The following is a 24,575-nucleotide window of genomic DNA, read 5'->3' as shown; positions in this document are numbered from 1 at the left end:
ATTGTGCAACTTTAGATATTTTCACAAGAAAAACTAAATATATATTGACCTAAATTTACCATTAATATAAAGTACAATGTGTTACAAAATAACACTATCAGAATCACGGGGATATGTTAAGCATTCCAGTGTTATTGCCACATAAATTGTTACATGTCAGATTTATAAAACGGTGCTTGGTCATGAAGCTCAAAATTGGCTGTAACTAATAGGTTACAAATCAATATTAAAATAAAAGAAATCATGGCATATTTCCTTTCATCACAAGTAGTGCTCATCTTTCTACTGCTTAGCTTAGAAAGAGTTAAATTACAAAAGCCAGAAGTAGTCAGGATGGCCGAGCGGTCTAAGGCGCTGCGTTCAGGTCGCAGTCTCTTCTGGAGGCGTGGGTTCGAATCCCTCTTCTGACATTAGAATTTTCTTTCAAGAAATTTTACAGCTTCACTCCTGTTACTGATTAGTTGGGGGTCCGCTCTATTGGTGGCAATCTCAAATCGATAACTAAAAGTGATGGGGCTTAGCAAAACCAATTCTCAACGTTGGCACTTTGGCAGTATTCCTTGGGGTCCTTGAGGCAAATCTTAAATGTTCGGAATTTGTGCTTTCACAAAAGTCTTCTGGGAACAATCATTATAACTATCTACAGGAAATAAAATGATAGAAACTTGAGAACTGAACACTTTTAACTTTTGAGGAAAATAATATTTTTTGTAATTTTTCCTTCATTCTGGACGTCATCACTTTGTTTTATTTTAGTTTGACTTAGCTGTATGAGGATTTAAAGGAAACCTGATAGCTAATACGGGCAGCATGTATCAGACACTAGCTGAATTATTTCAGCCATTTATGTTTGACTATGAATCGCTGTGGCATTACTGAGACAAATATGCTTAAATAATATGCCAGGAACAAAGCTGTTTGGGGAAAAAGCCAGGAAGGCAAAAAACACAAGCCCCAACTCAGGACCGTCATCTTTCATTCTAAAAATAGGGGTTTCTACGTTAATGGTAAGACAAAGAATCCACAGATTTGGCATTTCTCTAGCGAGGAGAGCCCACTTAAAATGTATGGGGTGCTTGTCTCCATAAGCGCAAGCTGGGCACTAAACTGGCTTATTTGCAATTCTGGATGTTGCAGAGTGAAAACATATGTTGGACAATAATAGTAATTGCTGGTGTTGATGAATTCATTGTGAGGAGTAATTTATAAAATGGGATCACTTTGGAGGGGTTTCTGCTGTTTTGGTACTTTTGGAACTCCGCAAATGTCACCCTCAAAATATTCTTGCAAAATCTGCATTCCCAAAACCCAAATAGCGCTCTTACTTTCAAAGCCCTGCTGTGTGACCAAACAGTAGTTTATGAAGACATATGGGGCATCACCGCATTTCAATGAAATTGTGCAACTTTAGATATTTTCACAAGAAAAACTAAATATATATTGACCTAAATTTACCATTAATATAAAGTACAATGTGTTACAAAATAACACTATCAGAATCACGGGGATATGTTAAGCATTCCAGTGTTATTGCCACATAAATTGTTACATGTCAGATTTATAAAACGGTGCTTGGTCATGAAGCTCAAAATTGGCTGTAACTAATAGGTTACAAATCAATATTAAAATAAAAGAAATCATGGCATATTTCCTTTCATCACAAGTAGTGCTCATCTTTCTACTGCTTAGCTTAGAAAGAGTTAAATTACAAAAGCCAGAAGTAGTCAGGATGGCCGAGCGGTCTAAGGCGCTGCGTTCAGGTCGCAGTCTCTTCTGGAGGCGTGGGTTCGAATCCCTCTTCTGACATTAGAATTTTCTTTCAAGAAATTTTACAGCTTCACTCCTGTTACTGATTAGTTGGGGGTCCGCTCTATTGGTGGCAATCTCAAATCGATAACTAAAAGTGATGGGGCTTAGCAAAACCAATTCTCAACGTTGGCACTTTGGCAGTATTCCTTGGGGTCCTTGAGGCAAATCTTAAATGTTCGGAATTTGTGCTTTCACAAAAGACTTCTGGGAACATCAAATAGTTTCTTTGTGCATATGTTAGTTGTTGCTTTGGCATCGGAAAAATACTGTTGATAGGAAAATGGGAGGGACTATTTCATCTCTATGTGTTCTCTGTCCCTATTAGGGCAGAGAGTGAACCTCCTAAGGTGCTGTCGTGGAAGATTCCTAGAAACCGAATTACCAGTAAGTCTAATTTCAGATTTTTTTACCTCAATGCATCAATAGACTATATATATACTTAATAAACAAAAGCTAAAAGAGCAGATGAACATAGTTTAACAAGTCTGAAATGCGCATGTGATACTGACATCAAAGTTTCACCACATTTTGGGACAAATGTTTTCACTTTCAACATTAACAATCAGTAGAATATTTTCTCTAAATTTGCATCTCCTATCTTCACTCCAATTGTTTGCACCTAAGAAAAAAATAAAGCTTGATGCAACATTATGCTTACAAATTGTGTTTTATGCTCAATCATCACCTGTCCTACAGAGACACAGTCAGAATTACCCTGGCGAATTGAGTAAATTTGAAAATGTAAAAAAAATGCAGAATTGCTGTTTTTTCTATTCATTCACAAAGAATTAATGTAAGTTGTTAAATATGTACGCAAAATAGCGGGACTTTCAAATATAGATAATCTTGCAAAAACAAGTCAAAGTAAAAATAAATACATTACATTCCTGAATCTAAATGTGTCCTGCTGAAATAGCTCAGTTGGGAGAGCGTTAGACTGAAGATCTAAAGATCCCTGGTTCAATCCCGGGTTTCGGCAAAAGTTTTTTTCTTCACCCATTAAATTTTAAGCAGAAAATAAACAAAGCATATGGACTGACTGTTTACAGAGAATGTAAAAATCCTAATCATTATAACTATCTACAGGAAATAAAATGATAGAAACTTGAGAACTGAACACTTTTAACTTTTGAGGAAAATAATATTTTTTGTAATTTTTCCTTCATTCTGGACGTCATCACTTTGTTTTATTTTAGTTTGACTTAGCTGTATGAGGATTTAAAGGAAACCTGATAGCTAATACGGGCAGCATGTATCAGACACTAGCTGAATTATTTCAGCCATTTATGTTTGACTATGAATCGCTGTGGCATTACTGAGACAAATATGCTTAAATAATATGCCAGTAACAAAGCTGTTTGGGGAAAAAGCCAGGAAGGCAAAAAACACAAGCCCCAACTCAGGACCGTCATCTTTCATTCTAAAAATAGGGGTTTTTACGTTAATGGTAAGACAAAGAATCCACAGATTTGGCATTTCTCTAGCGAGGAGAGCCCACTTAAAATGTATGGGGTGCTTGTCTCCATAAGCGCAAGCTGGGCACTAAACTGGCTTATTTGCAATTCTGGATGTTGCAGAGTGAAAACATATGTTGGACAATAATAGTAATTGCTGGTGTTGATGAATTCATTGTGAGGAGTAATTTATAAAATGGGATCACTTTGGAGGGGTTTCTGCTGTTTTGGTACTTTTGGAACTCCGCAAATGTCACCCTCAAAATATTCTTGCAAAATCTGCATTCCCAAAACCCAAATAGCGCTCTTACTTTCAAAGCCCTGCTGTGTGACCAAACAGTAGTTTATGAAGACATATGGGGCATCACCGCATTTCAATGAAATTGTGCAACTTTAGATATTTTCACAAGAAAAACTAAATATATATTGACCTAAATTTACCATTAATATAAAGTACAATGTGTTACAAAATAACACTATCAGAATCACGGGGATATGTTAAGCATTCCAGTGTTATTGCCACATAAATTGTTACATGTCAGATTTATAAAACGGTGCTTGGTCATGAAGCTCAAAATTGGCTGTAACTAATAGGTTACAAATCAATATTAAAATAAAAGAAATCATGGCATATTTCCTTTCATCACAAGTAGTGCTCATCTTTCTACTGCTTAGCTTAGAAAGAGTTAAATTACAAAAGCCAGAAGTAGTCAGGATGGCCGAGCGGTCTAAGGCGCTGCGTTCAGGTCGCAGTCTCTTCTGGAGGCGTGGGTTCGAATCCCTCTTCTGACATTAGAATTTTCTTTCAAGAAATTTTACAGCTTCACTCCTGTTACTGATTAGTTGGGGGTCCGCTCTATTGGTGGCAATCTCAAATCGATAACTAAAAGTGATGGGGCTTAGCAAAACCAATTCTCAACGTTGGCACTTTGGCAGTATTCCTTGGGGTCCTTGAGGCAAATCTTAAATGTTCGGAATTTGTGCTTTCACAAAAGACTTCTGGGAACAATCATTATAACTATCTACAGGAAATAAAATGATAGAAACTTGAGAACTGAACACTTTTAACTTTTGAGGAAAATAATATTTTTTGTAATTTTTCCTTCATTCTGGACGTCATCACTTTGTTTTATTTTAGTTTGACTTAGCTGTATGAGGATTTAAAGGAAACCTGATAGCTAATACGGGCAGCATGTATCAGACACTAGCTGAATGATTTCAGCCATTTATGTTTGACTATGAATCGCTGTGGCATTACTGAGACAAATATGCTTAAATAATATGCCAGGAACAAAGCTGTTTGGGGAAAAAGCCAGGAAGGCAAAAAACACAAGCCCCAACTCAGGACCGTCATCTTTCATTCTAAAAATAGGGGTTTCTACGTTAATGGTAAGACAAAGAATCCACAGATTTGGCATTTCTCTAGCGAGGAGAGCCCACTTAAAATGTATGGGGTGCTTGTCTACATAAGCGCAAGCTGGGCACTAAACTGGCTTATTTGCAATTCTGGATGTTGCAGAGTGAAAACATATGTTGGACAATAATAGTAATTGCTGGTGTTGATGAATTCATTGTGAGGAGTAATTTATAAAATGGGATCACTTTGGAGGGGTTTCTGCTGTTTTGGTACTTTTGGAACTCCGCAAATGTCACCCTCAAAATATTCTTGCAAAATCTGCATTCCCAAAACCCAAATAGCGCTCTTACTTTCAAAGCCCTGCTGTGTGACCAAACAGTAGTTTATGAAGACATATGGGGCATCACCGCATTTCAATGAAATTGTGCAACTTTAGATATTTTCACAAGAAAAACTAAATATATATTGACCTAAATTTACCATTAATATAAAGTACAATGTGTTACAAAATAACACTATCAGAATCACGGGGATATGTTAAGCATTCCAGTGTTATTGCCACATAAATTGTTACATGTCAGATTTATAAAACGGTGCTTGGTCATGAAGCTCAAAATTGGCTGTAACTAATAGGTTACAAATCAATATTAAAATAAAAGAAATCATGGCATATTTCCTTTCATCACAAGTAGTGCTCATCTTTCTACTGCTTAGCTTAGAAAGAGTTAAATTACAAAAGCCAGAAGTAGTCAGGATGGCCGAGCGGTCTAAGGCGCTGCGTTCAGGTCGCAGTCTCTTCTGGAGGCCTGGGTTCGAATCCCTCTTCTGACATTAGAATTTTCTTTCAAGAAATTTTACAGCTTCACTCCTGTTACTGATTAGTTGGGGGTCCGCTCTATTGGTGGCAATCTCAAATCGATAACTAAAAGTGATGGGGCTTAGCAAAACCAAATCTCAACGTTGGCACTTTGGCAGTATTCCTTGGGGTCCTTGAGGCAAATCTTAAATGTTCGGAATTTGTGCTTTCACAAAAGACTTCTGGGAACAATCATTATAACTATCTACAGGAAATAAAATGATAGAAACTTGAGAACTGAACACTTTTAACTTTTGAGGAAAATAATATTTTTTGTAATTTTTCCTTCATTCTGGACGTCATCACTTTGTTTTATTTTAGTTTGACTTAGCTGTATGAGGATTTAAAGGAAACCTGATAGCTAATACGGGCAGCATGTATCAGACACTAGCTGAATGATTTCAGCCATTTATGTTTGACTATGAATCGCTGTGGCATTACTGAGACAAATATGCTTAAATAATATGCCAGGAACAAAGCTGTTTGGGGAAAAAGCCAGGAAGGCAAAAAACACAAGCCCCAACTCAGGACCGTCATCTTTCATTCTAAAAATAGGGGTTTCTACGTTAATGGTAAGACAAAGAATCCACAGATTTGGCATTTCTCTAGCGAGGAGAGCCCACTTAAAATGTATGGGGTGCTTGTCTCCATAAGCGCAAGCTGGGCACTAAACTGGCTTATTTGCAATTCTGGATGTTGCAGAGTGAAAACATATGTTGGACAATAATAGTAATTGCTGGTGTTGATGAATTCATTGTGAGGAGTAATTTATAAAATGGGATCACTTTGGAGGGGTTTCTGCTGTTTTGGTACTTTTGGAACTCCGCAAATGTCACCCTCAAAATATTCTTGCAAAATCTGCATTCCCAAAACCCAAATAGCGCTATTACTTTCAAAGCCCTGCTGTGTGACCAAACAGTAGTTTATGAAGACATATGGGGCATCACCGCATTTCAATGAAATTGTGCAACTTTAGATATTTTCACAAGAAAAACTAAATATATATTGACCTAAATTTACCATTAATATAAAGTACAATGTGTTACAAAATAACACTATCAGAATCACGGGGATATGTTAAGCATTCCAGTGTTATTGCCACGAAAATTGTTACATGTCAGATTTATAAAACGGTGCTTGGTCATGAAGCTCAAAATTGGCTGTAACTAATAGGTTACAAATCAATATTAAAATAAAAGAAATCATGGCATATTTCCTTTCATCACAAGTAGTGCTCATCTTTCTACTGCTTAGCTTAGAAAGAGTTAAATTACAAAAGCCAGAAGTAGTCAGGATGGCCGAGCGGTCTAAGGCGCTGCGTTCAGGTCGCAGTCTCTTCTGGAGGCCTGGGTTCGAATCCCTCTTCTGACATTAGAATTTTCTTTCAAGAAATTTTACAGCTTCACTCCTGTTACTGATTAGTTGGGGGTCCGCTCTATTGGTGGCAATCTCAAATCGATAACTAAAAGTGATGGGGCTTAGCAAAACCAAATCTCAACGTTGGCACTTTGGCAGTATTCCTTGGGGTCCTTGAGGCAAATCTTAAATGTTCGGAATTTGTGCTTTCACAAAAGACTTCTGGGAACAATCATTATAACTATCTACAGGAAATAAAATGATAGAAACTTGAGAACTGAACACTTTTAACTTTTGAGGAAAATAATATTTTTTGTAATTTTTCCTTCATTCTGGACGTCATCACTTTGTTTTATTTTAGTTTGACTTAGCTGTATGAGGATTTAAAGGAAACCTGATAGCTAATACGGGCAGCATGTATCAGACACTAGCTGAATGATTTCAGCCATTTATGTTTGACTATGAATCGCTGTGGCAATACTGAGACAAATATGCTTAAATAATATGCCAGGAACAAAGCTGTTTGGGGAAAAAGCCAGGAAGGCAAAAAACACAAGCCCCAACTCAGGACCGTCATCTTTCATTCTAAAAATAGGGGTTTCTACGTTAATGGTAAGACAAAGAATCCACAGATTTGGCATTTCTCTAGCGAGGAGAGCCCACTTAAAATGTATGGGGTGCTTGTCTCCATAAGCGCAAGCTGGGCACTAAACTGGCTTATTTGCAATTCTGGATGTTGCAGAGTGAAAACATATGTTGGACAATAATAGTAATTGCTGGTGTTGATGAATTCATTGTGAGGAGTAATTTATAAAATGGGATCACTTTGGAGGGGTTTCTGCTGTTTTGGTACTTTTGGAACTCCGCAAATGTCACCCTCAAAATATTCTTGCAAAATCTGCATTCCCAAAACCAAAATAGCGCTCTTACTTTCAAAGCCCTGCTGTGTGACCAAACAGTAGTTTATGAAGACATATGGGGCATCACCGCATTTCAATGAAATTGTGCAACTTTAGATATTTTCACAAGAAAAACTAAATATATATTGACCTAAATTTACCATTAATATAAAGTACAATGTGTTACAAAATAACACTATCAGAATCACGGGGATATGTTAAGCATTCCAGTGTTATTGCCACATAAATTGTTACATGTCAGATTTATAAAACGGTGCTTGGTCATGAAGCTCAAAATTGGCTGTAACTAATAGGTTACAAATCAATATTAAAATAAAAGAAATCATGGCATATTTCCTTTCATCACAAGTAGTGCTCATCTTTCTACTGCTTAGCTTAGAAAGAGTTAAATTACAAAAGCCAGAAGTAGTCAGGATGGCCGAGTGGTCTAAGGCGCTGCGTTCAGGTCGCAGTCTCTTCTGGAGGCGTGGGTTCGAATCCCTCTTCTGACATTAGAATTTTCTTTCAAGAAATTTTACAGCTTCACTCCTGTTACTGATTAGTTGGGGGTCCGCTCTATTGGTGGCAATCTCAAATCGATAACTAAAAGTGATGGGGCTTAGCAAAACCAATTCTCAACGTTGGCACTTTGGCAGTATTCCTTGGGGTCCTTGAGGCAAATCTTAAATGTTCGGAATTTGTGCTTTCACAAAAGACTTCTGGGAACAATCATTATAACTATCTACAGGAAATAAAATGATAGAAACTTGAGAACTGAACACTTTTAACTTTTGAGGAAAATAATATTTTTTGTAATTTTTCCTTCATTCTGGACGTCATCACTTTGTTTTATTTTAGTTTGACTTAGCTGTATGAGGATTTAAAGGAAACCTGATAGCTAATACGGGCAGCATGTATCAGACACTAGCTGAATGATTTCAGCCATTTATGTTTGACTATGAATCGCTGTGGCATTACTGAGACAAATATGCTTAAATAATATGCCAGGAACAAAGCTGTTTGGGGAAAAAGCCAGGAAGGCAAAAAACACAAGCCCCAACTCAGGACCGTCATCTTTCATTCTAAAAATAGGGGTTTCTACGTTAATGGTAAGACAAAGAATCCACAGATTTGGCATTTCTCTAGCGAGGAGAGCCCACTTAAAATGTATGGGGTGCTTGTCTCCATAAGCGCAAGCTGGGCACTAAACTGGCTTATTTGCAATTCTGGATGTTGCAGAGTGAAAACATATGTTGGACAATAATAGTAATTGCTGGTGTTGATGAATTCATTGTGAGGAGTAATTTATAAAATGGGATCACTTTGGAGGGGTTTCTGCTGTTTTGGTACTTTTGGAACTCCGCAAATGTCACCCTCAAAATATTCTTGCATATCTGCATTCCCAAAACCCAAATAGCGCTCTTACTTTCAAAGCCCTGCTGTGTGACCAAACAGTAGATTATGAAGACATATGGGGCATCACCGCATTTCAATGAAATTGTGCAACTTTAGATATTTTCACAAGAAAAACTAAATATATATTGACCTAAATTTACCATTAATATAAAGTACAATGTGTTACAAAATAACACTATCAGAATCACGGGGATATGTTAAGCATTCCAGTGTTATTGCCACATAAATTGTTACATGTCAGATTTATAAAACGGTGCTTGGTCATGAAGCTCAAAATTGGCTGTAACTAATAGGTTACAAATCAATATTAAAATAAAAGAAATCATGGCATATTTCCTTTCATCACAAGTAGTGCTCATCTTTCTACTGCTTAGCTTAGAAAGAGTTAAATTACAAAAGCCAGAAGTAGTCAGGATGGCTGAGCGGTCTAAGGCGCTGCGTTCAGGTCGCAGTCTCTTCTGGAGGCGTGGGTTCGAATCCCTCTTCTGACATTAGAATTTTCTTTCAAGAAATTTTACAGCTTCACTCCTGTTACTGATTAGTTGGGGGTCCGCTCTATTGGTGGCAATCTCAAATCGATAACTAAAAGTGATGGGGCTTAGCAAAACCAATTCTCAACGTTGGCACTTTGGCAGTATTCCTTGGGGTCCTTGAGGCAAATCTTAAATGTTCGGAATTTGTGCTTTCACAAAAGACTTCTGGGAACAATCATTATAACTATCTACAGGAAATAAAATGATAGAAACTTGAGAACTGAACACTTTTAACTTTTGAGGAAAATAATATTTTTTGTAATTTTTCCTTCATTCTGGACGTCATCACTTTGTTTTATTTTAGTTTGACTTAGCTGTATGAGGATTTAAAGGAAACCTGAAAGCTAATACGGGCAGCATGTATCAGACACTAGCTGAATGATTTCAGCCATTTATGTTTGACTATGAATCGCTGTGGCATTACTGAGACAAATATGCTTAAATAATATGCCAGGAACAAAGCTGTTTGGGGAAAAAGCCAGGAAGGCAAAAAACACAAGCCCCAACTCAGGACCGTCATCTTTCATTCTAAAAATAGGGGTTTCTATGTTAATGGTAAGACAAAGAATCCACAGATTTGGCATTTCTCTAGCGAGGAGAGCCCACTTAAAATGTATGGGGTGCTTGTCTCCATAAGCGCAAGCTGGGCACTAAACTGGCTTATTTGCAATTCTGGATGTTGCAGAGTGAAAACATATGTTGGACAATAATAGTAATTGCTGGTGTTGATGAATTCATTGTGAGGAGTAATTTATAAAATGGGATCACTTTGGAGGGGTTTCTGCTGTTTTGGTACTTTTGGAACTCCGCAAATGTCACCCTCAAAATATTCTTGCGTATCTGCATTCCCAAAACCCAAATAGCGCTCTTACTTTCAAAGCCCTGCTGTGTGACCAAACAGTAGTTTATGAAGACATATGGGGCATCACCGCATTTCAATGAAATTGTGCAACTTTAGATATTTTCACAAGAAAAACTAAATATATATTGACCTAAATTTACCATTAATATAAAGTACAATGTGTTACAAAATAACACTATCAGAATCACGGGGATATGTTAAGCATTCCAGTGTTATTGCCACATAAATTGTTACATGTCAGATTTATAAAACGGTGCTTGGTCATGAAGCTCAAAATTGGCTGTAACTAATAGGTTACAAATCAATATTAAAATAAAAGAAATCATGGCATATTTCCTTTCATCACAAGTAGTGCTCATCTTTCTACTGCTTAGCTTAGAAAGAGTTAAATTACTAAAACCAGAAGTAGTCAGGATGGCTGAGCAGTCTAAGGCGCTGCGTTCAGGTCGCAGTCTCTTCTGGAGGCGTGGGTTCGAATCCCTCTTCTGACATTAGAATTTTCTTTCAAGAAATTTTACAGCTTCACTCCTGTTACTGATTAGTTGGGGGTCCGCTCTATTGGTGGCAATCTCAAATCGATAACTAAAAGTGATGGGGCTTAGCAAAACCAATTCTCAACGTTGGCACTTTGGCAGTATTCCTTGGGGTCCTTGAGGCAAATCTTAAATGTTCTGAATTTGTGCTTTCACAAAAGACTTCTGGGAACAATCATTATAACTATCTACAGGAAATAAAATGATAGAAACTTGAGAACTGAACACTTTTAACTTTTGAGGAAAATAATATTTTTTGTAATTTTTCCTTCATTCTGGACGTCATCACTTTGTTTTATTTTAGTTTGACTTAGCTGTATGAGGATTTAAAGGAAACCTGATAGCTAATACGGGCAGCATGTATCAGACACTAGCTGAATGATTTCAGCCATTTATGTTTGACTATGAATCGCTGTGGCATTACTGAGACAAATATGCTTAAATAATATGCCAGGAACAAAGCTGTTTGGGGAAAAAGCCAGGAAGGCAAAAAACACAAGCCCCAACTCAGGACCGTCATCTTTCATTCTAAAAATAGGGGTTTCTACGTTAATGGTAACACAAAGAATCCACAGATTTGGCATTTCTCTAGCGAGGAGAGCCCACTTAAAATGTATGGGGTGCTTGTCTCCATAAGCGCAAGCTGGGCACTAAACTGGCTTATTTGCAATTCTGGATGTTGCAGAGTTAAAACATATGTTGGACAATAATAGTAATTGCTGGTGTTGATGAATTCATTGTGAGGAGTAATTTATAAAATGGGATCACTTTGGAGGGGTTTCTGCTGTTTTGGTACTTTTGGAACTCCGCAAATGTCACCCTCAAAATATTCTTGCAAAATCTGCATTCCCAAAACCCAAATAGCGCTCTTACTTTCAAAGCCCTGCTGTGTGACCAAACAGTAGTTTCTGAAGACATATGGGGCATCACCGCATTTCAATGAAATTGTGCAACTTTAGATATTTTCACAAGAAAAACTAAATATATATTGACCTAAATTTACCATTAATATAAAGTACAATGTGTTACAAAATAACACTATCAGAATCACGGGGATATGTTAAGCATTCCAGTGTTATTGCCACATAAATTGTTACATGTCAGATTTATAAAACGGTGCTTGGTCATGAAGCTCAAAATTGGCTGTAACTAATAGGTTACAAATCAATATTAAAATAAAAGAAATCATGGCATATTTCCTTTCATCACAAGTAGTGCTCATCTTTCTACTGCTTAGCTTAGAAAGAGTTAAATTACAAAAGCCAGAAGTAGTCAGGATGGCTGAGCGGTCTAAGGCGCTGCGTTCAGGTCGCAGTCTCTTCTGGAGGCGTGGGTTCGAATCCCTCTTCTGACATTAGAATTTTCTTTCAAGAAATTTTACAGCTTCACTCCTGTTACTGATTAGTTGGGGGTCCGCTCTATTGGTGGCAATCTCAAATCGATAACTAAAAGTGATGGGGCTTAGCAAAACCAATTCTCAACGTTGGCACTTTGGCAGTATTCCTTGGGGTCCTTGAGGCAAATCTTAAATGTTCGGAATTTGTGCTTTCACAAAAGACTTCTGGGAACAATCATTATAACTATCTACAGGAAATAAAATGATAGAAACTTGAGAACTGAACACTTTTAACTTTTGAGGAAAATAATATTTTTTGTAATTTTTCCTTCATTCTGGACGTCATCACTTTGTTTTATTTTAGTTTGACTTAGCTGTATGAGGATTTAAAGGAAACCTGAAAGCTAATACGGGCAGCATGTATCAGACACTAGCTGAATGATTTCAGCCATTTATGTTTGACTATGAATCGCTGTGGCATTACTGAGACAAATATGCTTAAATAATATGCCAGGAACAAAGCTGTTTGGGGAAAAAGCCAGGAAGGCAAAAAACACAAGCCCCAACTCAGGACCGTCATCTTTCATTCTAAAAATAGGGGTTTCTATGTTAATGGTAAGACAAAGAATCCACAGATTTGGCATTTCTCTAGCGAGGAGAGCCCACTTAAAATGTATGGGGTGCTTGTCTCCATAAGCGCAAGCTGGGCACTAAACTGGCTTATTTGCAATTCTGGATGTTGCAGAGTGAAAACATATGTTGGACAATAATAGTAATTGCTGGTGTTGATGAATTCATTGTGAGGAGTAATTTATAAAATGGGATCACTTTGGAGGGGTTTCTGCTGTTTTGGTACTTTTGGAACTCCGCAAATGTCACCCTCAAAATATTCTTGCGTATCTGCATTCCCAAAACCCAAATAGCGCTCTTACTTTCAAAGCCCTGCTGTGTGACCAAACAGTAGTTTATGAAGACATATGGGGCATCACCGCATTTCAATGAAATTGTGCAACTTTAGATATTTTCACAAGAAAAACTAAATATATATTGACCTAAATTTACCATTAATATAAAGTACAATGTGTTACAAAATAACACTATCAGAATCACGGGGATATGTTAAGCATTCCAGTGTTATTGCCACATAAATTGTTACATGTCAGATTTATAAAACGGTGCTTGGTCATGAAGCTCAAAATTGGCTGTAACTAATAGGTTACAAATCAATATTAAAATAAAAGAAATCATGGCATATTTCCTTTCATCACAAGTAGTGCTCATCTTTCTACTGCTTAGCTTAGAAAGAGTTAAATTACTAAAACCAGAAGTAGTCAGGATGGCTGAGCAGTCTAAGGCGCTGCGTTCAGGTCGCAGTCTCTTCTGGAGGCGTGGGTTCGAATCCCTCTTCTGACATTAGAATTTTCTTTCAAGAAATTTTACAGCTTCACTCCTGTTACTGATTAGTTGGGGGTCCGCTCTATTGGTGGCAATCTCAAATCGATAACTAAAAGTGATGGGGCTTAGCAAAACCAATTCTCAACGTTGGCACTTTGGCAGTATTCCTTGGGGTCCTTGAGGCAAATCTTAAATGTTCTGAATTTGTGCTTTCACAAAAGACTTCTGGGAACAATCATTATAACTATCTACAGGAAATAAAATGATAGAAACTTGAGAACTGAACACTTTTAACTTTTGAGGAAAATAATATTTTTTGTAATTTTTCCTTCATTCTGGACGTCATCACTTTGTTTTATTTTAGTTTGACTTAGCTGTATGAGGATTTAAAGGAAACCTGATAGCTAATACGGGCAGCATGTATCAGACACTAGCTGAATGATTTCAGCCATTTATGTTTGACTATGAATCGCTGTGGCATTACTGAGACAAATATGCTTAAATAATATGCCAGGAACAAAGCTGTTTGGGGAAAAAGCCAGGAAGGCAAAAAACACAAGCCCCAACTCAGGACCGTCATCTTTCATTCTAAAAATAGGGGTTTCTACGTTAATGGTAACACAAAGAATCCACAGATTTGGCATTTCTCTAGCGAGGAGAGCCCACTTAAAATGTATGGGGTGCTTGTCTCCATAAGCGCAAGCTGGGCACTAAACTGGCTTATTTGCAATTCTGGATGTTGCAGAGTTAAAACATATGTTGGACAATAATAGTAATTGCTGGTGTTGATGAATTCATTGTGAGGAGTAATTTATAAAATGGGATCACTTTGGAGGGGTTTCTGCTGTTTTGGTACTTTTGGAACTCCGCAAATGTCACCCTCAAAATATTCTTGCAAAATCTGCATTCCCAAAACCCAAATAGCGCTCTTACTTTCAAAGCCCTGCTGTGTGACCAAACAGTAGTTTCTGAAGACATATGGGGCATCACCGCATTTCAATGAAATTGTGCAACTTTAGATATTTTCACAAGAAAAACTAAATATATATTGACCTAAATTTACCATTAATATAAAGTACAATGTGTTACAAAATAACACTATCAGAATCACGGGGATATGTTAAGCATTCCAGTGTTATTGCCACATAAATTGATACATGTCAGATTTATAAAACGGTGCTTGGTCATGAAGCTCAAAATTGGCTGTAACTAATAGGTTACAAATCAATATTAAAATAAAAGAAATCATGGCATATTTCCTTTCATCACAAGTAGTGCTCATCTTTCTACTGCTTAGCTTAGAAAGAGTTAAATTACAAAAGCCGGAAGTAGTCAGGATGGCCGAGCGGTCTAAGGCGCTGCGTTCAGGTCGCAGTCTCTTCTGGAGGAGTGGGTTCGAATCCCTCTTCTGACATTAGAATTTTCTTTCAAGAAATTTTACAGCTTCACTCCTGTTACTGATTAGTTGGGGGTCCGCTCTATTGGTGGCAATCTCAAATCGATAACTAAAAGTGATGGGGCTTAGCAAAACCAATTCTCAACGTTGGCACTTTGGCAGTATTCCTTGGGGTCCTTGAGGCAAATCTTAAATGTTCTGAATTTGTGCTTTCACAAAAGACTTCTGGGAACAATCATTATACCTATCTACAGGAAATAAAATGATAGAAACTTGAGAACTGAACACTTTTAACTTTTGAGGAAAATAATATTTTTTGTAATTTTTCCTTCATTCTGGATGTCATCACTTTGTTTTATTTTAGTTTGACTTAGCTGTATGAGGATTTAAAGGAAACCTGATAGCTAATACGGGCAGCATGTATCAGACACTAGCTGAATGATTTCAGCCATTTATGTTTGACTATGAATCGCTGTGGCATTACTGAGACAAATATGCTTAAATAATATGCCAGGAACAAAGCTGTTTGGGGAAAAAGCCAGGAAGGCAAAAAACACAAGCCCCAACTCAGGACCGTCATCTTTCATTCTAAAAATAGGGGTTTCTACGTTAATGGTAAGACAAAGAATCCACAGATTTGGCATTTCTCTAGCGAGCAGAGCCCACTTAAAATGTATGGGGTGCTTGTCTCCATAAGCGCAAGCTGGGCACTAAACTGGCTTATTTGCAATTCTGGATGTTGCAGAGTGAAAACATATGTTGGACAATAATAGTAATTGCTGGTGTTGATGAATTCATTGTGAGGAGTAATTTATAAAATGGGATCACTTTGGAGGGGTTTCTGCTGTTTTGGTACTTTTGGAACTCCGCAAATGTCACCCTCAAAATATTCTTGCAAAATCTGCATTCCCAAAACCCAAATAGCGCTCTTACTTTCAAAGCCCTGCTGTGTGACCAAACAGTAGTTTATGAAGACATATGGGGCATCACCGCATTTCAATGAAATTGTGCAACTTTAAATATTTTCACAATAAAAACTAAATATATATTGACCTAAATTTACCATTAATATAAAGTACAATGTGTTACAAAATAACACTATCAGAATCACGGGGATATGTTAAGCATTCCAGTGTTATTGCCACATAAATTGTTACATGTCAGATTTATAAAACGGTGCTTGGTCATGAAGCTCAAAATTGGCTGTAACTAATAGGTTACAAATCAATATTAAAATAAAAGAAATCATGGCATATTTCCTTTCATCACAAGTAGTGCTCATCTTTCTACTGCTTAGCTTAGAAAGAGTTAAATTACAAAAGCCAGAAGTAGTCGGGATGGCCGAGCGGTCTATTCTGGAGGCGTGGGTTCGAATCCCTCTTCTGACATTAGAATTTTCTTTCAAGAAATTTTACAGCTTCACTCCTGTTACTGATTAGTTGGGGGTCCGCTCTATTGGTGGCAATCTCAAATCGATAACTAAAAGTGATGGGGCTTAGCAAAACCAATTCTCAACGTTGGCACTTTGGCAGTATTCCTTGGGGTCCTTGAGGCAAATCTTAAATGTTCGGAATTTGTGCTTTCACAAAAGACTTCTGGGAACAATCATTATAACTATCTACAGGAAATAAAATGATAGAAACTTGAGAACTGAACACTTTTAACTTTTGAGGAAAATAATATTTTTTGTAATTTTTCCTTCATTCTGGACGTCATCACTTTGTTTTATTTTAGTTTGACTTAGCTGTATGAGGATTTAAAGGAAACCTGATAGCTAATACGGGCAGCATGTATCAGACACTAGCTGAATGATTTCAGCCATTTATGTTTGACTATGAATCGCTGTGGCATTACTGAGACAAATATGCTTAAATAATATGGCAGGAACAAAGCTGTTTGGGGAAAAAGCCAGGAAGGCAAAAAACACAAGCCCCAACTCAGGACCGTCATCTTTCATTCTAAAAATAGGGGTTTCTACGTTAATGGTAAGACAAAGAATCCACAGATTTGGCATTTCTCTAGCGAGGAGAGCCCACTTAAAATGTATGGGGTGCTTGTCTCCATAAGCGCAAGCTGGGCACTAAACTGGCTTATTTGCAATTCTGGATGTTGCAGAGTGAAAACATATGTTGGACAATAATAGTAATTGCTGGTGTTGATGAATTCATTGTGAGGAGTAATTTATAAAATGGGATCACTTTGGAGGGGTTTCTGCTGTTTTGGTACTTTTGGAACTCCGCAAATGTCACCCTCAAAATATTCTTGCATATCTGCATTCCCAAAACCCAAATAGCGCTCTTACTTTCAAAGCCCTGCTGTGTGACCAAACAGTAGATTATGAAGACATATGGGGCATCACCGCATTTCAATGAAATTGTGCAACTTTAGATATTTTCACAAGAAAAACTAAATATATATTGACCTAAATTTACAATTAATATAAAGTACAATGTGTTACAAAATAACACTATCAGAATCACGGGGATATGTTAAGCATTCCAGTGTTATTGCCACATAAATTGTTACATGTCAGATTTATAAAACGGTGCTTGGTCATGAAGCTCAAAATTGGCTGTAACTAATAGGTTACAAATCAATATTAAAATAAAAGAAATCATGGCATATTTCCTTTCATCACAAGTAGTGCTCATCTTTCTACTGCTTAGCTTAGAAAGAGTTAAATTACAAAAGCCAGAAGTAGTCAGGATGGCTGAGCGGTCTAAGGCGCTGCGTTCAGGTCGCAGTCTCTTCTGGAGGCGTGGGTTCGAATCCCTCTTCTGACATTAGAATTTTCTTTCAAGAAATTTTACAGCTTCACTCCTGTTACTGATTAGTTGGGGGTCCGCTCTATTGGTGGCAATCTCAAATCGATAACTAAAAGTGATGGGGCTTAGCAAAACCAATTCTCAACGTTGGCACTTTGGCAGTATTCCTTGGGGTCCTTGAGGCAAATCTTAAATGTTCGGAATTTGTGCTTTCACAAAAGACTTCTGGGAACAATCATTATAACTATCTACAGGAAATAAAATGATAGAAACTTGAGAACTGAACACTTTTAACTTTTGAGGAAAATAATATTTTTTGTAATTTTTCCTTCATTCTGGACGTCATCACTTTGTTTTATTTTAGTTTGACTTAGCTGTATGAGGATTTAAAGGAAACCTGATAGCTAATACGGGCAGCATGTATCAGACACTAGCTGAATGATTTCAGCCATTTATGTTTGACTATGAATCGCTGTGGCATTACTGAGACAAATATGCTTAAATAATATGCCAGGAACAAAGCTGTTTGGGGAAAAAGCCAGGAAGGCAAAAAACACAAGCCCCAACTCAGGACCGTCATCTTTCATTCTAAAAATAGGGGTTTCTACGTTAATGGTAACACAAAGAATCCACAGATTTGGCATTTCTCTAGCGAGGAGAGCCCACTTAAAATGTATGGGGTGCTTGTCTCCATAAGCGCAAGCTGGGCACTAAACTGGCTTATTTGCAATTCTGGATGTTGCAGAGTGAAAACATATGTTGGACAATAATAGTAATTGCTGGTGTTGATGAATTCATTGTGAGGAGTAATTTATAAAATGGGATCACTTTGGAGGGGTTTCTGCTGTTTTGGTACTTTTGGAACTCCGCAAATGTCACCCTCAAAATATTCTTGCAAAATCTGCATTCCCAAAACCCAAATAGCGCTCTTACTTTCAAAGCCCTGCTGTGTGACCAAACAGTAGTTTCTGAAGACATATGGGGCATCACCGCATTTCAATGAAATTGTGCAACTTTAGATATTTTCACAAGAAAAACTAAATATATATTGACCTAAATTTACCATTAATATAAAGTACAATGTGTTACAAAATAACACTATCAGAATCACGGGGATATGTTAAGCATTCCAGTGTTATTGCCACATAAATTGATACATGTCAGATTTATAAAACGGTGCTTGGTCATGAAGCTCAAAATTGGCTGTAACTAATAGGTTACAAATCAATATTAAAATAAAAGAAATCATGGCATATTTCCTTTCATCACAAGTAGTGCTCATCTTTCTACTGCTTAGCTTAGAAAGAGTTAAATTACAAAAGCCGGAAGTAGTCAGGATGGCCGAGCGGTCTAAGGCGCTGCGTTCAGGTCGCAGTCTCTTCTGGAGGAGTGGGTTCGAATCCCTCTTCTGACATTAGAATTTTCTTTCAAGAAATTTTACAGCTTCACTCCTGTTACTGATTAGTTGGGGGTCCGCTCTATTGGTGGCAATCTCAAATCGATAACTAAAAGTGATGGGGCTTAGCAAAACCAATTCTCAACGTTGGCACTTTGGCAGTATTCCTTGGGGTCCTTGAGGCAAATCTTAAATGTTCTGAATTTGTGCTTTCACAAAAGACTTCTGGGAACAATCATTATACCTATCTACAGGAAATAAAATGATAGAAACTTGAGAACTGAACACTTTTAACTTTTGAGGAAAATAATATTTTTTGTAATTTTTCCTTCATTCTGGATGTCATCACTTTGTTTTATTTTAGTTTGACTTAGCTGTATGAGGATTTAAAGGAAACCTGATAGCTAATACGGGCAGCATGTATCAGACACTAGCTGAATGATTTCAGCCATTTATGTTTGACTATGAATCGCTGTGGCATTACTGAGACAAATATGCTTAAATAATATGCCAGGAACAAAGCTGTTTGGGGAAAAAGCCAGGAAGGCAAAAAACACAAGCCCCAACTCAGGACCGTCATCTTTCATTCTAAAAATAGGGGTTTCTACGTTAATGGTAAGACAAAGAATCCACAGATTTGGCATTTCTCTAGCGAGCAGAGCCCACTTAAAATGTATGGGGTGCTTGTCTCCATAAGCGCAAGCTGGGCACTAAACTGGCTTATTTGCAATTCTGGATGTTGCAGAGTGAAAACATATGTTGGACAATAATAGTAATTGCTGGTGTTGATGAATTCATTGTGAGGAGTAATTTATAAAATGGGATCACTTTGGAGGGGTTTCTGCTGTTTTGGTACTTTTGGAACTCCGCAAATGTCACCCTCAAAATATTCTTGCAAAATCTGCATTCCCAAAACCCAAATAGCGCTCTTACTTTCAAAGCCCTGCTGTGTGACCAAACAGTAGTTTATGAAGACATATGGGGCATCACCGCATTTCAATGAAATTGTGCAACTTTAAATATTTTCACAATAAAAACTAAATATATATTGACCTAAATTTACCATTAATATAAAGTACAATGTGTTACAAAATAACACTATCAGAATCACGGGGATATGTTAAGCATTCCAGTGTTATTGCCACATAAATTGTTACATGTCAGATTTATAAAACGGTGCTTGGTCATGAAGCTCAAAATTGGCTGTAACTAATAGGTTACAAATCAATATTAAAATAAAAGAAATCATGGCATATTTCCTTTCATCACAAGTAGTGCTCATCTTTCTACTGCTTAGCTTAGAAAGAGTTAAATTACAAAAGCCAGAAGTAGTCAGGATGGCTGAGCGGTCTAAGGCGCTGCGTTCAGGTCGCAGTCTCTTCTGGAGGCGTGGGTTCGAATCCCTCTTCTGACATTAGAATTTTCTTTCAAGAAATTTTACAGCTTCACTCCTGTTACTGATTAGTTGGGGGTCCGCTCTATTGGTGGCAATCTCAAATCGATAACTAAAAGTGATGGGGCTTAGCAAAACCAATTCTCAACGTTGGCACTTTGGCAGTATTCCTTGGGGTCCTTGAGGCAAATCTTAAATGTTCGGAATTTGTGCTTTCACAAAAGACTTCTGGGAACAATCATTATAACTATCTACAGGAAATAAAATGATAGAAACTTGAGAACTGAACACTTTTAACTTTTGAGGAAAATAATATTTTTTGTAAGTTTTCCTTCATTCTGGACGTCATCACTTTGTTTTATTTTAGTTTGACTTAGCTGTATGAGGATTTAAAGGAAACCTGATAGCTAATACGGGCAGCATGTATCAGACACTAGCTGAATGATTTCAGCCATTTATGTTTGACTATGAATCGCTGTGGCATTACTGAGACAAATATGCTTAAATAATATGCCAGGAACAAAGCTGTTTGGGGAAAAAGCCAGGAAGGCAAAAAACACAAGCCCCAACTCAGGACCGTCATCTTTCATTCTAAAAATAGGGGTTTCTACGTTAATGGTAAGACAAAGAATCCACAGATTTGGCATTTCTCTAGCGAGGAGAGCCCACTTAAAATGTATGGGGTGCTTGTCTCCATAAGCGCAAGCTGGGCACTAAACTGGCTTATTTGCAATTCTGGATGTTGCAGAGTGAAAACATATGTTGGACAATAATAGTAATTGCTGGTGTTGATGAATTCATTGTGAGGAGTAATTTATAAAATGGGATCACTTTGGAGGGGTTTCTGCTGTTTTGGTACTTTTGGAACTCCGCAAATGTCACCCTCAAAATATTCTTGCATATCTGCATTCCCAAAACCCAAATAGCGCTCTTACTTTCAAAGCCCTGCTGTGTGACCAAACAGTAGTTTATGAAGACATATGGGGCATCACCGCATTTCAATGAAATTGTGCAACTTTAGATATTTTCACAAGAAAAACTAAATATATATTGACCTAAATTTACCATTAATATAAAGTACAATGTGTTACAAAATAACACTATCAGAATCACGGGGATATGTTAAGCATTCCAGTGTTATTGCCACATAAATTGTTACATGTCAGATTTATAAAACGGTGCTTGGTCATGAAGCTCAAAATTGGCTGTAACTAATAGGTTACAAATCAATATTAAAATAAAAGAAATCATGGCATATTTCCTTTCATCACAAGTAGTGCTCATCTTTCTACTGCTTAGCTTAGAAAGAGTTAAATTACTAAAGCCAGAAGTAGTCAGGATGGCTGAGCAGTCTAAGGCGCTGCGTTCAGGTCGCAGTCTCTTCTGGAGGCGTGGGTTCAAATCCCTCTTCTGACATTAGAATTTTCTTTCAAGAAATTTTACAGCTTCACTCCTGTTACTGATTAGTTGGGGGTCCGCTCTATTGGTGGCAATCTCAAATCGATAACTAAAAGTGATGGGGCTTAGCAAAACCAATTCTCAACGTTGGCACTTTGGCAGTATTCCTTGGGGTCCTTGAGGCAAATCTTAAATGTTCTGAATTTGTGCTTTCACAAAAGACTTCTGGGAACAATCATTATAACTATCTACAGGAAATAAAATGATAGAAACTTGAGAACTGAACACTTTTAACTTTTGAGGAAAATAATATTTTTTGTAATTTTTCCTTCATTCTGGACGTCATCACTTTGTTTTATTTTAGTTTGACTTAGCTGTATGAGGATTTAAAGGAAACCTGATAGCTAATACGGGCAGCATGTATCAGACACTAGCTGAATGATTTCAGCCATTTATGTTTGACTATGAATCGCTGTGGCATTACTGAGACAAATATGCTTAAATAATATGCCAGGAACAAAGCTGTTTGGGGAAAAAGCCAGGAAGGCAAAAAACACAAGCCCCAACTCAGGACCGTCATCTTTCATTCTAAAAATAGGGGTTTCTACGTTAATGGTAACACAAAGAATCCACAGATTTGGCATTTCTCTAGCGAGGAGAGCCCACTTAAAATGTATGGGGTGCTTGTCTCCATAAGCGCAAGCTGGGCACTAAACTGGCTTATTTGCAATTCTGGATGTTGCAGAGTTAAAACATATGTTGGACAATAATAGTAATTGCTGGTGTTGATGAATTCATTGTGAGGAGTAATTTATAAAATGGGATCACTTTGGAGGGGTTTCTGCTGTTTTGGTACTTTTGGAACTCCGCAAATGTCACCCTCAAAATATTCTTGCAAAATCTGCATTCCCAAAACCCAAATAGCGCTCTTACTTTCAAAGCCCTGCTGTGTGACCAAATAGTAGTTTCTGAAGACATATGGGGCATCACCGCATTTCAATGAAATTGTGCAACTTTAGATATTTTCACAAGAAAAACTAAATATATATTGACCTAAATTTACCATTAATATAAAGTACAATGTGTTACAAAATAACACTATCAGAATCACGGGGATATGTTAAGCATTCCAGTGTTATTGCCACATAAATTGATACATGTCAGATTTATAAAACGGTGCTTGGTCATGAAGCTCAAAATTGGCTGTAACTAATAGGTTACAAATCAATATTAAAATAAAAGAAATCATGGCATATTTCCTTTCATCACAAGTAGTGCTCATCTTTCTACTGCTTAGCTTAGAAAGAGTTAAATTACAAAAGCCGGAAGTAGTCAGGATGGCCGAGCGGTCTAAGGCGCTGCGTTCAGGTCGCAGTCTCTTCTGGAGGAGTGGGTTCGAATCACTCTTCTGACATTAGAATTTTCTTTCAAGAAATTTTACAGCTTCACTCCTGTTACTGATTAGTTGGGGGTCCGCTCTATTGGTGGCAATCTCAAATCGATAACTAAAAGTGATGGGGCTTAGCAAAACCAATTCTCAACGTTGGCACTTTGGCAGTATTCCTTGGGGTCCTTGAGGCAAATCTTAAATGTTCTGAATTTGTGCTTTCACAAAAGACTTCTGGGAACAATCATTATACCTATCTACAGGAAATAAAATGATAGAAACTTGAGAACTGAACACTTTTAACTTTTGAGGAAAATAATATTTTTTGTAATTTTTCCTTCATTCTGGACGTCATCACTTTGTTTTATTTTAGTTTGACTTAGCTGTATGAGGATTTAAAGGAAACCTGATAGCTAATACGGGCAGCATGTATCAGACACTAGCTGAATGATTTCAGCCATTTATGTTTGACTATGAATCGCTGTGGCATTACTGAGACAAATATGCTTAAATAATATGCCAGGAACAAAGCTGTTTGGGGAAAAAGCCAGGAAGGCAAAAAACACAAGCCCCAACTCAGGACCGTCATCTTTCATTCTAAAAATAGGGGTTTCTACGTTAATGGTAAGACAAAGAATCCACAGATTTGGCATTTCTCTAGCGAGCAGAGCCCACTTAAAATGTATGGGGTGTTTGTCTCCATAAGCGCAAGCTGGGCACTAAACTGGCTTATTTGCAATTCTGGATGTTGCAGAGTGAAAACATATGTTGGACAATAATAGTAATTGCTGGTGTTGATGAATTCATTGTGAGGAGTAATTTATAAAATGGGATCACTTTGGAGGGGTTTCTGCTGTTTTGGTACTTTTGGAACTCCGCAAATGTCACCCTCAAAATATTCTTGCAAAATCTGCATTCCCAAAACCCAAATAGCGCTCTTACTTTCAAAGCCCTGCTGTGTGACCAAACAGTAGTTTATGAAGACATATGGGGCATCACCGCATTTCAATGAAATTGTGCAACTTTAAATATTT

General features: G+C 37.3%; 16 non-coding genes across 16 annotated transcripts; all 16 read left to right on the top strand.

Annotated features, from left to right (window-relative positions):
- Nucleotides 1-327: 327 nt before the first annotated feature.
- On the top strand, nucleotides 328-410 carry TRNAL-CAG (transfer RNA leucine (anticodon CAG)). Its single transcript has one exon. It is a non-coding gene; the product is annotated as a tRNA-Leu (tRNA).
- Nucleotides 411-1,723: 1,313 nt separating this feature from the next.
- On the top strand, nucleotides 1,724-1,806 carry TRNAL-CAG (transfer RNA leucine (anticodon CAG)). Its single transcript has one exon. It is a non-coding gene; the product is annotated as a tRNA-Leu (tRNA).
- Nucleotides 1,807-2,715: 909 nt separating this feature from the next.
- Nucleotides 2,716-2,788, top strand: TRNAF-GAA (transfer RNA phenylalanine (anticodon GAA)). The gene has a single exon. It is a non-coding gene; the product is annotated as a tRNA-Phe (tRNA).
- A 1,184-nt stretch (nucleotides 2,789-3,972) lies between these two features.
- Nucleotides 3,973-4,055, top strand: TRNAL-CAG (transfer RNA leucine (anticodon CAG)). Its single transcript has one exon. It is a non-coding gene; the product is annotated as a tRNA-Leu (tRNA).
- Nucleotides 4,056-5,368: 1,313 nt separating this feature from the next.
- On the top strand, nucleotides 5,369-5,451 carry TRNAL-CAG (transfer RNA leucine (anticodon CAG)). The gene has a single exon. It is a non-coding gene; the product is annotated as a tRNA-Leu (tRNA).
- Nucleotides 5,452-6,764: 1,313 nt separating this feature from the next.
- TRNAL-CAG (transfer RNA leucine (anticodon CAG)) lies at nucleotides 6,765-6,847 on the top strand. Its single transcript has one exon. It is a non-coding gene; the product is annotated as a tRNA-Leu (tRNA).
- Nucleotides 6,848-8,160: 1,313 nt separating this feature from the next.
- Nucleotides 8,161-8,243, top strand: TRNAL-CAG (transfer RNA leucine (anticodon CAG)). The gene has a single exon. It is a non-coding gene; the product is annotated as a tRNA-Leu (tRNA).
- A 1,312-nt stretch (nucleotides 8,244-9,555) lies between these two features.
- TRNAL-CAG (transfer RNA leucine (anticodon CAG)) lies at nucleotides 9,556-9,638 on the top strand. Its single transcript has one exon. It is a non-coding gene; the product is annotated as a tRNA-Leu (tRNA).
- Nucleotides 9,639-10,950: 1,312 nt separating this feature from the next.
- TRNAL-CAG (transfer RNA leucine (anticodon CAG)) lies at nucleotides 10,951-11,033 on the top strand. The gene has a single exon. It is a non-coding gene; the product is annotated as a tRNA-Leu (tRNA).
- A 1,313-nt stretch (nucleotides 11,034-12,346) lies between these two features.
- Nucleotides 12,347-12,429, top strand: TRNAL-CAG (transfer RNA leucine (anticodon CAG)). The gene has a single exon. It is a non-coding gene; the product is annotated as a tRNA-Leu (tRNA).
- A 1,312-nt stretch (nucleotides 12,430-13,741) lies between these two features.
- TRNAL-CAG (transfer RNA leucine (anticodon CAG)) lies at nucleotides 13,742-13,824 on the top strand. The gene has a single exon. It is a non-coding gene; the product is annotated as a tRNA-Leu (tRNA).
- A 1,313-nt stretch (nucleotides 13,825-15,137) lies between these two features.
- TRNAL-CAG (transfer RNA leucine (anticodon CAG)) lies at nucleotides 15,138-15,220 on the top strand. The gene has a single exon. It is a non-coding gene; the product is annotated as a tRNA-Leu (tRNA).
- Nucleotides 15,221-17,902: 2,682 nt separating this feature from the next.
- On the top strand, nucleotides 17,903-17,985 carry TRNAL-CAG (transfer RNA leucine (anticodon CAG)). The gene has a single exon. It is a non-coding gene; the product is annotated as a tRNA-Leu (tRNA).
- A 1,313-nt stretch (nucleotides 17,986-19,298) lies between these two features.
- On the top strand, nucleotides 19,299-19,381 carry TRNAL-CAG (transfer RNA leucine (anticodon CAG)). Its single transcript has one exon. It is a non-coding gene; the product is annotated as a tRNA-Leu (tRNA).
- A 1,313-nt stretch (nucleotides 19,382-20,694) lies between these two features.
- TRNAL-CAG (transfer RNA leucine (anticodon CAG)) lies at nucleotides 20,695-20,777 on the top strand. The gene has a single exon. It is a non-coding gene; the product is annotated as a tRNA-Leu (tRNA).
- A 1,312-nt stretch (nucleotides 20,778-22,089) lies between these two features.
- Nucleotides 22,090-22,172, top strand: TRNAL-CAG (transfer RNA leucine (anticodon CAG)). Its single transcript has one exon. It is a non-coding gene; the product is annotated as a tRNA-Leu (tRNA).
- Nucleotides 22,173-24,575: the final 2,403 nt, after the last annotated feature.

This window comes from Phyllobates terribilis, unplaced genomic scaffold, assembly GCF_046119375.1.
Source record: "Phyllobates terribilis strain yellow unplaced genomic scaffold, ASM4611937v1 Scaffold_12__6_contigs__length_324123572, whole genome shotgun sequence".
Taxonomy (NCBI): domain Eukaryota; kingdom Metazoa; phylum Chordata; class Amphibia; order Anura; family Dendrobatidae; genus Phyllobates; species Phyllobates terribilis.
The sequence above is the reverse complement of the archived record's forward strand: the minus strand, read 5'-3'. Positions and strand labels throughout refer to the sequence as shown.